Source organism: Cryptomeria japonica, chromosome 7 (genome assembly GCF_030272615.1).
Source record: "Cryptomeria japonica chromosome 7, Sugi_1.0, whole genome shotgun sequence".
NCBI classification, from domain to species: domain Eukaryota; kingdom Viridiplantae; phylum Streptophyta; class Pinopsida; order Cupressales; family Cupressaceae; genus Cryptomeria; species Cryptomeria japonica.
The window spans coordinates 26,320,678-26,335,185 of record NC_081411.1 but is presented as its reverse complement, the minus strand read 5'-3'; positions in this window follow the sequence as shown (position 1 = coordinate 26,335,185).

The window sequence follows — 14,508 nt, the reverse complement described above, 5'->3', positions numbered from 1 at the left end:
CAATCTTAATCAAAATGATGGGTTAAACCTTAGTACCTCGTGGCACCCTCTGCTTTCTGTCCTCCAGTATCATCCCCTCACCCCTCCTTGACTTCTCCCTCTCTTTCTTTTTCCTTTGTGCGTCTCCCCCTCCCCTTTTGGTTTATTTACATATTTGTATATTTTCAATTATATATATGCATATAGACATATACATATGTATATTTTTATACGCACATGTCTATTGGTATATGTAAATAGTTATATATATATGTTTTTGTGTATTTGTCTTTTGGCATATGTATATGTTTATATACATTTATGTATTTATATATATATATATATATATATATATATATATATATACATATATACATGTATATATGTATATATATATATATGTATATATGTATATATGTATATATACATATATACATATATATATATATATACATATATACATGTATATATGTATATATATATATATATATATATATATATGTATATATATATATATATATATATATATATATATACACATTTAGTTTTATATTTTTTGACCCAATTTCTTTTCTTCTTTTTTGTTTTTTAGTCTTTTTGATTGTGTTGCTTGGCTTTCCCTTTTTCTTTTCTTTGGGTGGTTATTCCTAGGAGTTTTTTGGGTCTCCCATCCTTTAGGTGGTATTTTTTCTTTTTCTCTTTCCTTTCTCCTTGTTCCTTGTGCCCTCCCCCACCCCACTCCTCTTTATATTTTGTCTCAAATCTGCAACTTGACATCTTTCATGTCTTTGGAATTCTTTTCATCTAGATGATGAATCACGGAGTGTGATTTGTAACGTCGAGGGAAAAAAATACACACAATCAAATCTAGAAAAATACATTAGAATATTCCAATCCTACTATTGTCACAAAAACAATCATCTAATCTAATAAGGTATTTGATTTCAAGATATAATATTTTTGTGAAAAATGAAAATTGCACTTTTTAAAGTAATAATTTGCATCTTTCTATGGTATTTTCATGAAGAAATTTATTGTAAAATATCATTTAATAAAGATAAGCTATCACTTGTGTGGAAATAACCCCACTAAAGCTTCAATATCATTCCAAAAGAGTCATTAAAATACTATTCCAACAACTCAATACAAGGTATGCCTTCATTAAAAAAAAGAGGAAATTGTTTTAGAGAAAGTGTTATTCTCAACCATGGTTAAATCACCTCAAGTTTAGTTTGATCACTACACTAGATCCAAGTTAATATTTTGATAGAAATAGAATACTAGAAGTCTCCCAAGAGGTATTTCTAAAAATGATAGGAAATCTAAACTACTATCCCATTGCTTAAGTGTAAGGGATAATACATTCAAGTCAAAAAAAAAAAAAGAATGATGTTAGAGAACTAGTTATAATAAGCTCTATTGTGATACTACAAAGAATAAGATATCAAAATAATCCATCATATATCCTAGAATTTCAAATAGTTAGTTTGTTGGATGTAGTAAAGTAGCTCAAGAAAATACCCACAAGTAACTTACCATGTTATTAAAGAACAAAGACGATTATTTGATTCTTTTCGACTACAAATGTCATGCATTTGGGGTATCTTTGAATCTAAGAAGATGTTTTTTTGAATTCCTTCAAAGGAAGATACTTGGTTATGTAATTTATACAAAATGGATTTACATTGATTTAGATAGAGATTAATCTATTTTAGAGTGTGTTGACTTATATATGCCTATCTATTATGGAGGCATTTGTGTATGTATATAACATCCTCGTAATAGATATAATTCAAAATAGAGTATGACTATGTATATATTATGACATATTTGACAATCTATGTATATACCTAGGGAAATTAAGGATCATTATGTAAATGTTGTAAGACCTATATATGCTAAAACTAGGTGTAATTTTATATATGCATGTAAAAAATAGGGTGTAAACCTTCACTTGGTAGGTCGTGGTGAAAGTTTTTGCTTCCCTTAAAGTCATATCTAGGATGAGATCGATTAGAGGAGAGCCAAAGGTAAGAGGCATGTTTTGACTCCTTCTGCATTGGTGGAGTTGTCTGCTTCAATGATCAAGGACACCCCTAGTTCTATTAAAGATTCAAACAAGAAAATTTTCTTCTCTAACAAAGTTCTTAGTTTATGGAAGGATTAGAAGGAAGGTAATGCCTCTGCTCAGACCATCTATTTGTGCTTTTGGTAGTTAGTTGGTTTTGCTAGTATTACTATGTTCTATATTGCCGGTTCTATCTCTGCTCTAGTTTGCTAGTGGTTTTTTGTCGGTCTTTGTTTGTTGGATCTGTTTTTTATTAGGTGTGCCCCTCTCATACACTTTAGGAGCTGCTTTTCTACATATATATAATTCTTTCTAATTATGCGGACAAAACCCATTTTTTATTAATCAAAACCTTCACTTGACTCATAATTGTATTTTATAATCCTTAGCACATGGATTGTATGGTTGTACAAATTAATATATGAAAAAAGCCCCCCTTGAATTTACGTGAAAATTTTTCCTGGAATAAAAATATAGCAAATCATATATAAAATTTGATATGTTCACCTCATAAAATTTACAGCTCACACACAACATTAAAATATGACTATAGATAATGTGGTCCCCAAATAACCCGTAACTCGTTTCAAAGGTTTCTATTATCTCTTCTTTCCTCGAAATGACCAGGAAAGCACTGAACCTGCAATATTATCTATTTAATTCGCTTTACCCTTCCTCTCCCGCAAGATCTCATACAGCAATCAAATCCTATTCAATTGCTCTTTCCTGTTTTTATTTTGTTAAACGGGTTGTTAGCCATTGAACTGGAACTAATGACGTCTTCTTCATCATCTCACAAGTGAAATCAGGAATTAAAAACTTTCTCTGGAATTGGACCTGCCGGCGAAGAAAGGATGGTTTCTGAATCTTCCAGAGTGTTTGATGTTTTCATCAACCATAGAGGCCCCGATGTCAAACTCACTCTAGCTACTCAGCTTTACAACTCTCTTAAGGAGCGAAACATACAGGTATTTCTTGATAAGGAAGAGAAAGAAGTAGGAAATTTATTTGGTTCTACTATTGAGACAGCCATCCTTTCTGCAAAGGTACACATAGCCATCTTTTCCCCAAGATATGCAGAGTCACCTTGGTGTTTGGATGAGCTTGTTCTCATGCTACAAAGTGAGGCCAAAATCATCCCCGTGTTTTATCAAGTGGAGCCACGGGAACTTCGCCGCATAGAAACAGGAGTATACGCTGACGCATTCATTCAATATGAAAAGAAGGGTAGGTACATGGCGAAGCTAAACACATGGAAGGAAGCCCTTCGGTCTATTTCATCTATAGCAGGCGAAGAATTTAACATGTAATATTACTGTAATTTTGATAGCTGTACCTTATATTGTTTTCCTTTCCTTAAGACATGGTTTAATTTATTTTTCTTATGGAATCCTCCTTTTATTTTATAAAGTTTCACAGGCTACCAATTCCAAGAAATAGTAGAAGCTGTGCAAAAAGAAGTACAGAGGAAAACATGCTTATATGTTGCTGACTATCCAGTGGGGCTTCACAAGCTTGTGGAAGATTTTGAAAGGCGCTTCTATGATGGACTCGTAGAAGATATGGAAAGCAAATGTAGACTGAAGAATGTGAAAAATAAAGCAAAGATAGTTGGCATTTTCGGCATGGGTGGAGTGGGGAAGACAACACTTGCCAAAGAGTTGTCTAACCGGAAGAAATCAAATTACATTAAATCAAGCTTCTTGTTTAATGTGCGAGACGCAGGTGTGACAGGTCAATTACCTTCTTTGCAACTTCAGCTTCTCAAAGATCTCTTCGACCAAAAAGATCTGAGTTTCACAAATCTAGAAGAAGGAACAAGCCATCTTAAAGATTGTCTAAATAGGAGTCCCTTTTAAACTTTTTAATTGTTGTAGATGACATCGATCATGTAAAGCAGTTAGATGATTTATTGGTCATAGATATCTTTAAAAAATCTGGTAATTGTCTGATTATTGTGACAACCCGTGCCCCAGGAGTGCTTATAACTGCAGGGATTACTGATCGTTATTGTTTGAAAGAAATGGATAGAAATAATGGAAGGGAACTTTTCTGTTGGCATGCCTTCGATCAGTCCCATCCATCTATTGGGTACGAGGCGCTGGTTGAAGCCTTCGTAACCGTGTGTCAAGGGCTACCTCTATCTCTTCAGGTTCTGGGTCGGCACGTTCGTAATAGAAGTAAGAGTTATTGGGACAAAGAACTGATTAAAGCTAGTGAGATGCTCCATCGAGACATAAAGAAGAGACTGAGAATAAGTTTTGATTCATTAGATGATGAAGAAAAACAAGTTTTCATGGATGTTGCCTGTTTTTTCGTTGGCAAGACGACGAATGTAGCCAAAGAAATAATGAAGGCATCAGGATGGAATGTTAACAATGCAATTGAAACACTCAAAGATAAGTGTCTTCTATTTGAAGAAGAAGAAGAAAAACTAGGTTATCAATATTGGGAACACGTATTGAGAATGCATGACCACCTAAGGGACTTGGGAAGAGAAATGGCAGATGAGCTCAGCCCTCCTCATCGCCTGTGGCGTCCTCAAGATCTGAAATCTTTGGTATGCTTCTTAACCCTTCATATTTTTTAATTAGTAAGATTCCAAATCCTAACTCTCTATTACACAAATCGAGATCTGAGCTGCTCCCGTACATGCAGGAATTAATGGATTTGAAAATAATGCACACAAATACCAATATCAGGTGTTTCCAATCTGTTTTCGTTGAATCCATGGATTCTCAGTTTACATTCTTTTTAGGCCAATCAAATATTTGCTATGAGAAGTCAGCTTCATTACTATGGCTAGAGCTTGAGATCAAATCCAGTGAACAACCAAGCATTCCTTCATGGATTCCTCTTCAAAATTTGCGGTGTTTGGAAATCAAAGGTGGACGACTAGAAAAGTTGTGGAAGAATCACACACAGGTATTTTGATATTCTCTCTCAAAAATTATATCTCCGTTAAGGCTATAGTGGAATGCGTTATGATATGGTTGTCTCCGGACTACTTTTTATCATTAAAAGCTTTACACAATTTTATCTTGAATTTCAGGTGCTCTCCCAGTTGAGAAAGCTGCGAATTTCTGAAAACTTTTTGAAAGAATTTCCTGATTTTTCAAAAAAGGGGTTCTTACAAAACTGGCGAAAGTCTAGTAATGTTAAGGCCCCAATGAGTGGCATTAAAAAGATAGATATTAACGGTGAATATTGTGTATCTAAGATATTTTTTAGTGGAATTCACTATCCAAACCTTAAGTCCGTCAAACTTCATAGCATGAAAAATCTTAAGGAAGTTAAATTAAAAGGGGTAGAGACATTAAATCATCTTGACATCAAGAGGTGTTATAAACTCAAAAGATTGACAGGAACATCTGGTCTTACAAATCTTGTGCTGTTAGACATTATTGAATGTCCAGACCTTGAGTTTGAGGAGCTGTGTCTCGCGGGTATGAAGTGTCTGGAGAGGATTGATATTACAAATTGTAAGAAACTCAAAAGATTGACAGGAACATCTGATCTTGCAAATCTTATGCTGTTAAACATTACTGAATGTCCAGACATTCGGTTTGAGGAGCTGTGTCTCGAAGGTATGAAGTGTCTGGAGAGGATTGATATTACAAATTGTAAGAAACTCAAAAGATTGACAGGAACATCTGATATTCTAAATTTTCAATCTGATCTTCCAAATCTTGTGATGTCAAACATTAGTCAATGTCCAGACCTTGAGGAGGTGTGTCTGGGGGGTATGAAATGTCTGGAGAGGATTGATATTATAAATTGTAAGAAACTGAAAAGATTGACAGGAACAACTGATCTTGCAAATCTTGTGCTGTTAAACATTAGTCAATGTCCAGACCTTGAGCAGCTGTGTCTCGGGGGTATGAAGTGTCTGGAGAGGATTGATATTATAGATTGTAAGAAACTCAAAAGATTGACAGGAATATCTGTTCTGACAAATCTTGTCCTATTAAGTATTTTTCAATGTCCAGACCTTGAGTTCGAAGAGTTGCGCCTCAGGAATATGAAGTATCTAGAGAAAATAACATTTCAGAACGCTGTAAAGTTGAAGTATTTTGAGTTGGATGGATGTCAGAATTTGATAAAAGCAAGTTTTGATTGTAAAGAGCTTGTGGAATTAAAAATTCGAGGCTGTCCGGAGCTGGAGATGTTGCCATATTTTACACACTCAAGTTGCCTCAAGAAAATTATAATTGATGGATGTGGAAAGTTTGAATTTCTTTGGTTAGAAAGTTGTAAAAAATTGAGAAGTGTGTCAGGAAACTTTCAGTTTAGCTCGTTGTACGTTGACAATTGTCCTGAGCTTGAGGAGTTGCCAGATCTTTCCAAACTGGGCAGTTTGAGGCAGATTGTGATCAACTCTTGTGAGAAGCTGGAGAACCTCGCAGGTATTAAGGAGTTGTGCAGAGTAAGATTGATGGGGCTTAAATATTGCAGCAATACATTAATATGGAATTGCATCCATAAGTTGAAGGTAATGATTTCAATACTCGTTTATACCAAGGCAATGATAAATATCATCTTAACAGGAAGTTTTCTTAATTTTATTATTGAACTTCAGCTTTGTTTTGTCATTTGTTCTTACAAGATAGTCTATGTTTTCCTATGTAATCTTTGAGTGATTTGTAAATCAAAAGAATATTTTATCTTTTGTTTCAGAGTTTTCCATCAGGGGAAGTAGATATGATTGGAAGAGCAGTGGATGGAGCGGAGTCCATTTTAAACAAAAATCTGTTTCGTGGAGTGGTTGAAATTGGTACTCACGAAACTTATACGAACTGGTCAGAATTGAGTGCAGTTATAGTATGCTTTGTGGTTGTTGTTGATAGTTCTACTTGGGTAGAGGATATAAATCAGTCACTTATATGCGATGACTATGGTAGTGGGAATTACTCTGATTGCATTTGGGTGCGTGAAGGAGAATGGATAATTACAATCGTAGTATATGATGATAAGAGATACTCTTATCTTCAGAAAAGTGAACATGTTTTGTTGGGGAGTGGAATATTGAGGAAGGCATTTCGTGTAGAGTTGAAGAAAGGTGAAGAGTGGAAAGGTGTGGCTGTAGTACGAACAATTGTTGATAAGTTGTATATTTTTTAATGTGATTTCTATCTGATTATAATAGCAATTAGAGTGCATGAAGGAGAAATGGATGATTACAATGGTTATATGTGATTAATAAAGATACTTATATTTTCACACAAGTAAATATGTTTTAAATACGTATAGAATAATGAAGACGAGGTTTTGGATAGAGGTTAAGAAAGGTGAAGAGCAGAAAAGTTTGGTTGTATTATATACAATGATTGATAGAAGATATTGTTTATGGATGCTATGTGTGGTTTTTATTTATTTATTTATTTAATATATTTATTAAAGAAGAAAATGAATGTTATTTCTATTGGTTATAGTTTTAAATAGGGAAATAATTTTATTTCTACTAATTAAAAATAATGATTTAACATTCAAATTATAGTGCTTATTAAGAGAATTCAATTATAAAGACATGGAAAGTGTACATCTATAATAATCTTACGTAGTTTGATAAAAAGTAGTTTTAACATCAATGCTTGAGTTTCCTAGAAAAACTATTGATAGAACTAAGTATCTACAAATTAGAGGCAACAACATTGATTCAATTGTTGGGTTACCTTTACAACATCAAAGGTATTTAGACTAATAGATGGCCTAATGTGGTTGCAGAGGAAGAATTATATAAGCAATATAGAATTTGGATAAAAGAATAGAGAAAGTAAATGAGCAAGAAAGACATTAGCTTAAAAAATAAGAGATCTAATCATGTATATAGATATTAAACAAAAAATAAGAATACTGCATTGATGAATCTAATCTTCTGTATGAGCACCATTTCAAATTTATATAAGAACAAAAACCAATTCAAAAATTATAAATTGATACAATTCTATTTATAAATAATTATTTACATAAGAATTATGTATTTATAAACTCTAAACATTTCACTGGCATTTAATGTTTCAAGTCCCACCTACAAACTGCTAATTGTACATATCCTTTATAATTAATTTTTATCTATCATTTCAATAACTTATTTTACCCACTTTAGGATGTATTAGAATAGTATATCTATCTTTAATTGAGGCACCAATCAATATCCTCACCAAGATTCAAAAAGAGGACTACCTAAGATAGACTTTGTTGACCCGTTCAAAAAATCTTTGAGATAAATTCCTCATGCCAACTACCCAGTGAATAGAACATGTTGTCCATTTTTGTTGCAAAATTGCACCCCAAAGTAAAATTCCTCTTATAATGGAAAAAAGTATGTGATCTTGAAATTTTCAGAAAGAGGGCATTAGAATAGAGAACAATTTGGTATTGTATGGATACTATGATCAAAATTAGATTAGAGAAATTTTGAATGAGGAAATATGAATGGTTGTTATAAGAAATAAAGCAGGACAAAAGTTTTGTCTTGTATAATTGAATGTTTTAATCTTATAGTTTTGTATCACTAAACTATTTCAAAGAATAGCTCAAGTGATTTAGGAGTCATATCTTATGTTGAAAGAAGAGATGAGGCATATACCATGTACTTTGATGAAAATAAAAATGACTTTGAAAGTTTGAGTGATAAAGAGGATTAATTTTCTCACACTATCAAAAATTTAGTCAACATCTTTTTATTCAAAAAGTGAGACTATTTGAAAACCCTTGGGTGAAATGATGAATAAAGAAGATCGGAAAGACACCCGTCTACAAACTTGTTATACATAGAGTTGGAAGCATCCACCTTCATGGATATTGATGAATCAATGAAAATATTATACAAATAGAAAATATTAAAGAGAAATGGGAAAATTTGAAGATAAAAGGAAAAAGAATGAAACTAGCAGATTTAATGCATTTTATTTGAATACAAGTTCTTGTAGAACGTTTAAGGTCAAAGACAACATCCTTTTTGAACTTTCCACTCTTGATAGTACCTCTAAATTAGCTACTATGATTTTTTTTCCCTCTTATTTTTATAACAATGATGAAGCATATGAGTACAAAACTATAAATAATTTTAACAATATGTAAAGAAATAACCAATATGAGGTAGAAATTATTGAACAACAGAGTGAAAATGAAATAAACATTAGGAAAGACAATATGGGCTATGTTGTGGGTATTTCCCAACACACCCCATTGTGATCTAAAGAAAATTGGGACCCCTTATTACATCAAAGGTGTTTCCTATGACAAAAGAACCCTAACTTAAAAATTTGACGGTCTTACATTGGATAGATGCAAGCAAATGATATAGAGGATCGTGTTCATTTATCCTTTTGTCATTCTCGTCATCTATGAGATTTTGGTTTTTCACTTCATTCTTCATCTCCATTTGATTTATCTTCATGGATTTTCACTTTTCATATGAGTAAATTAATTACTATTTAATTCCATGACTAAAGGCCTTTGCAAATTTGAGTAAACTATAATGTTGAAAAAAAAAAAGACCTCGGGGTTCTCAATAAAAAAATTTTCAACCTATGGTAAGTCTTGCCAATATAATTATTTTACAAAATTAATATTGATGATGAACTTACCAAAAATTTATACTTTAAGCTCTTATGTAGTCTACATTAGTGACCTACTTTTCCATTTTGGTAATTCTTACCTCCATTTACTTTTCCATATCTCAAGTTAGAGGGGTGAAAAATTCATTCTTATTAGTTTTTATTTGTTTTAGACACAATATTTTGAAATGCAAAATTACAGTTAGATAGAATCCTTATAAGAGGATACTCAAAACCCTAAAGGAGAAAACCCCAAAGAATTATAAGTTTCCTAAGTTTAGCTTAAGCATTGAGTATAATAGACTAATAATTAAATAAATAATAATTAGCTAATAAAAGATTACTCTAACAATTTTGTTAATGAATTAATTAAACAATTTGAAATGTCTATTTTAAAATTGCACACAGTTTTTCAACTCTTGCACATATAGTAAATTATAATTTAGACTTAAAAAATAATAATATTAGATCAAATTTTATAATTTATCATTTAATTCTCTATTATTTATCAAATACTCTTAAATTTATTATTTAATTTAAATATATCTACTTATATTATATATCATATTTAATTTAACATCTAAAATATATATAAAATTTTAAAAAATAATCAATATCTAAAAGATTAAACAAAATAATATGAAATATTAAAATATTAATAATTTAATATATAGAATTATTGTTGACAAAGATGTGCTTTCCTTCACAAATCACAAATAATCCCTCCCTGGGTTGACGAGCTTATCATGAATGTTGAATTAGCCTACCTGATTTCTTACGTCACCTTGTCCGTCTTTGCTGCCGCTGAGTCGCAATTTAAAATTGGTGATGAAACCGTATATAGATTGTATAATCCTTTTTTATTTTTAAATAAGCTCATGGGTCTGTTAAAATACTACTCTATAATCGTTATTTATTATTTTTTATTTGAGAAATAGTAGTGGCCAACTAATTAAGACGAGGTGCTTACCTGTATGTTTACATATTCAGCGAAAAGCTTCATCCAACAGCTCCCAAGTCAACTTCATTTGTCACAATAATTTATTTAAACAAGTGATGAATATATCTTGCAGAAGGGTGAGTCGGTGGCAGCAAAAACAAAGTAAGTGATGCAAGAACTTTTGTGGAAGAAATGCGCGAGGTATACCTGCTAATTAATACTCCTTGTAAACTCAGCATCCAGGGGAGGGATTGTTTGTGGTTCGTAAAGGAGAGCACAGTTTGGTCAACAACAATTAAATACATCCAGTTATTAATATTTAAAAAATATATATATTTCATATTTGTTTGAAATTTTATTTTATTATACAAAAATAATATCAATTGAAATTGAAAGGATAAAAACAATCTATCAGTTATTTAAGTTTTTATTTTATTATTATTTAAAAAAAACTCTAGAGAGAAATTATAAATGTTCATTGGGATATATATAAATTATAAATGTTCTTATCGGGATATATAGAAACTATAAATGTTCTTATATTTTAGTTTTTGTTTTATTTTATTCTATTAGAGCTAGGATATATAGAAACTATAAATGTTGTAGAGAGAAGAACAAAATTAAAGATGGGTTATATCATTGACATAAGAAGATTACAATATGATGTTGGAACTTGATCGGGATATACAAATTAAAGATAGATGAGAAATAAAGAAAATGATAGAAATGTAAGACCAAGCCTTCTTACACATATAGAATAAAAAGTTTGATAAATAAGATATATATAAATATCAAGGGATATTATGTATTTGCTAGTTTAATTAAGTTTGTGTATCAAGAAATGTCATTAGGGACTATCAGAGCTTGAAAAGGCTATGTATATAATTATTGCATGTGATCACTTACATGTGAGAATCACATATGTTTTCTACAAGAAAACTAAAGGAGACTTAATGATTTGATTACTTGGCTTGATAATGGAAGAGAAGTATCTATAAGATGGTACACAAAGTATAGTTCAAAATGATATCAAGTCTAATGATAGAGAAAACCTACTCATTTAAATGGATAATGATCATATTATGTCATTTGAATGAAAGTTGAAAGGGGAACCTTTAGTACAAATAAAATTTGTGATGAGAGGTTAATTGAAGATATAGATGGAACCCTAAATAACTAGTTTGTGAAGAAAATTATAAAGGTAATTTAAAGATTCAGGACCTTAGTTTCTACAAGATTTTCATAATAGTGGATGTTCATCTAATAATGTCAAAAACCATTGCTTATTCTCTATGAATATGAGTGTCTTATTTTACCAATGATGTTTGAGTTGAGGCTTCCACAAGATAATTATATCTTTTTTGAGGGTCAAATATTGGCCAATTGTATTTAAAAACATGCTCCTATCATATATATTCCTTGAATTTATCTCATGTACTAGGCTTAGAGAGAAACAATAGTTTCTCTACCATTGCAAATTTATGATAAAAAAGAAATATGTTTTTTCTTGTTTGTTCTTTGTTTTCTATATAGGTAATATCATTCATTATACCCTTAATATATTGAGGAAGTGATGAATCCATAATGTAAGGAGGAAAAAATAGTGTAATCAAATTCATAAGTTAATTTTGAGAGGTGCACTAAAAATAGAAAAAATAAAAATCTTTACAAAAAAATATAGAAACACATATAGACTATATATCTATGATATAGAAAAACATATAGACTATATAATTGTCTAACATATGCCTCATTATGAATGGTAATCGAGGTATTGAAATTTTATGTAAAGTATTAACAATAAATAAATCTAGTAAATAAAAATATAGAGTATGTGTGATAAAAGTAAGTTTGTTTTCAACAAAATGACTATCTCATGAATTAAGAAAAAATGTTTTAATGTTAATACAATATTTACATAGGAAAATCTATTAACCATCTTGAAATAGTGAGTTTATAGAAACTTCTAATGCAATATCAATAACTAAAATCGAAAAAAAAAACCCACAAATTTGTGAGAATTTTTTTTAAGGTTTGTAAAAATAATTTTCCCCCAAAAGATAAATTTGCCAGAGTGAAAATAAAAAAATAAAAAAATAAAAAATGAAAAAATTTCCTCGACCAAAATAACAATTAAACATTTTCATTTTTTAAAGAAGAACCTTTAAAATTGGATACCAGAAAACCAAGATTATCGTGTAGCTAAAAATTGATCATTAAAAAATAGACAAGAAATCAAACAAAGAGCTTACATATGAAGGTCAATCATCCAATTGGGTGTAGAAAATTCTACAATGTGGTGAGATCCTCACATTTATTTAGGTAACAAATATGAAAGAATTGGATTTTTAATACTGGTTTACAAACACTCTCCAATTTTGCCTAGTGATGACGAATCGTGAAGGGAGGGAGGGTTTTGTAATCTCTATATGCATGTGCAAGTTGGAAGTATATACAAAGTTGATGTATTACCTCAGAAAATGCATGCAAAATGTGGAAGCACAAACAAGGCATAAGCTAAGGAAAATCTAGAATACAAGATTGAAATGAAAAATTGCTCTGCAATGATAAGCTAAGGAAAATATAGAATCATATTCTTCTCATGCCTCGTGAAATTTTTTGAAAATCCAAACCTTTGCTCACGTTCAACTCCTCATTATTTGTTGTATTCTCTTGTGTAAAATTTGTGGTTCTTTTCGAAAAATTTGTCGAATCAAGAACCAATTAAGTTGCGGGAAAGCATTTTAAATAATTTTTATCTCTAAAAAAAGTGCACCTCTATTTGATTTAACATTAGCATTAAATTGCATACTAAATAGTGATTGGTTTGTTACAATATATATTAATCACTAGTTATGATCATAAGAACCCTCTACGATAGTTCCATGGTTGAAAGTAATTATACAATGACATACATCTAGGTCAATGCAGTAATAAAATAAGCATTTAAATATAATTGCTGAGAAGGATAAGAAAAAAATATTATTGCGTATTCTTTATCACAGGTTTGCAGTTGCTCAACTTCAATCAAACAGCATTGAAGTGCTACATTGGCATTTGGAAGACGAGTTTTCAAGTAAGAAAAAAAATCATTAAACAAGTGCCATGTAGTGGTTAGTACTTGTTGTCTTTATAGTATTGCAATAATGAAAAAAATGTCTAGTTAATAGATGAGTTATAAAATATCAATTTAGACATACGTTTCAACAATAGGGTCCAATAGGGTCCAAAGGGGCCATGGATGTGTTTTAACACGTGTGCACCCTTAGGACTTTAATTGCACCCTTATAAAATTGTATCTTAAATTGCAACCCTAACATGAATTGAACTTAATTATACACCAAATCTAACTATAACCTTAACCCTAATGTTGACGAAAATCTTAATCTTAAAATCATAAGCCTAACCTAACAATTTAACTCTTGATTGGAAAGACAAAGTACATATTGACATATCTATTACATTAATAAATTTAACTCTATTGTAAAATATTGTAAAATCATGCTACATAATGAGAAAGGTTCAAAATTTATTATCTTTGACTTTTTTTAACTAAACATAGTAATTTTTGATGAACAAATTTTTTTATGATGAATATAGTTACCGATAGATACCTATTTATATGACATTGCACATCTTTTAAGTGAATAGTTGATTAATAATAAATGACAATTTTATTAAAATATTTTTTAATAAATTTATTTATATTAAAGATATTATAAATATATATATTTTTAATTAAAGTTAGGCTTATATAATGTAGTGTGAAATTGAAAAAAATATTGTATAAGTAAAAGAAAAAATATTCCCTATAATAGTTGGCCAAAATATGATTTTTGACACTTGCTTTTTAAAAATTTTTTTGACTTGCATGCCATTAATTTTTTAGAACGAAATTGTATAAATGTAATTGAATCAAAAAATAACATAAAAGGATTAATTGACTATTAATTCATTAA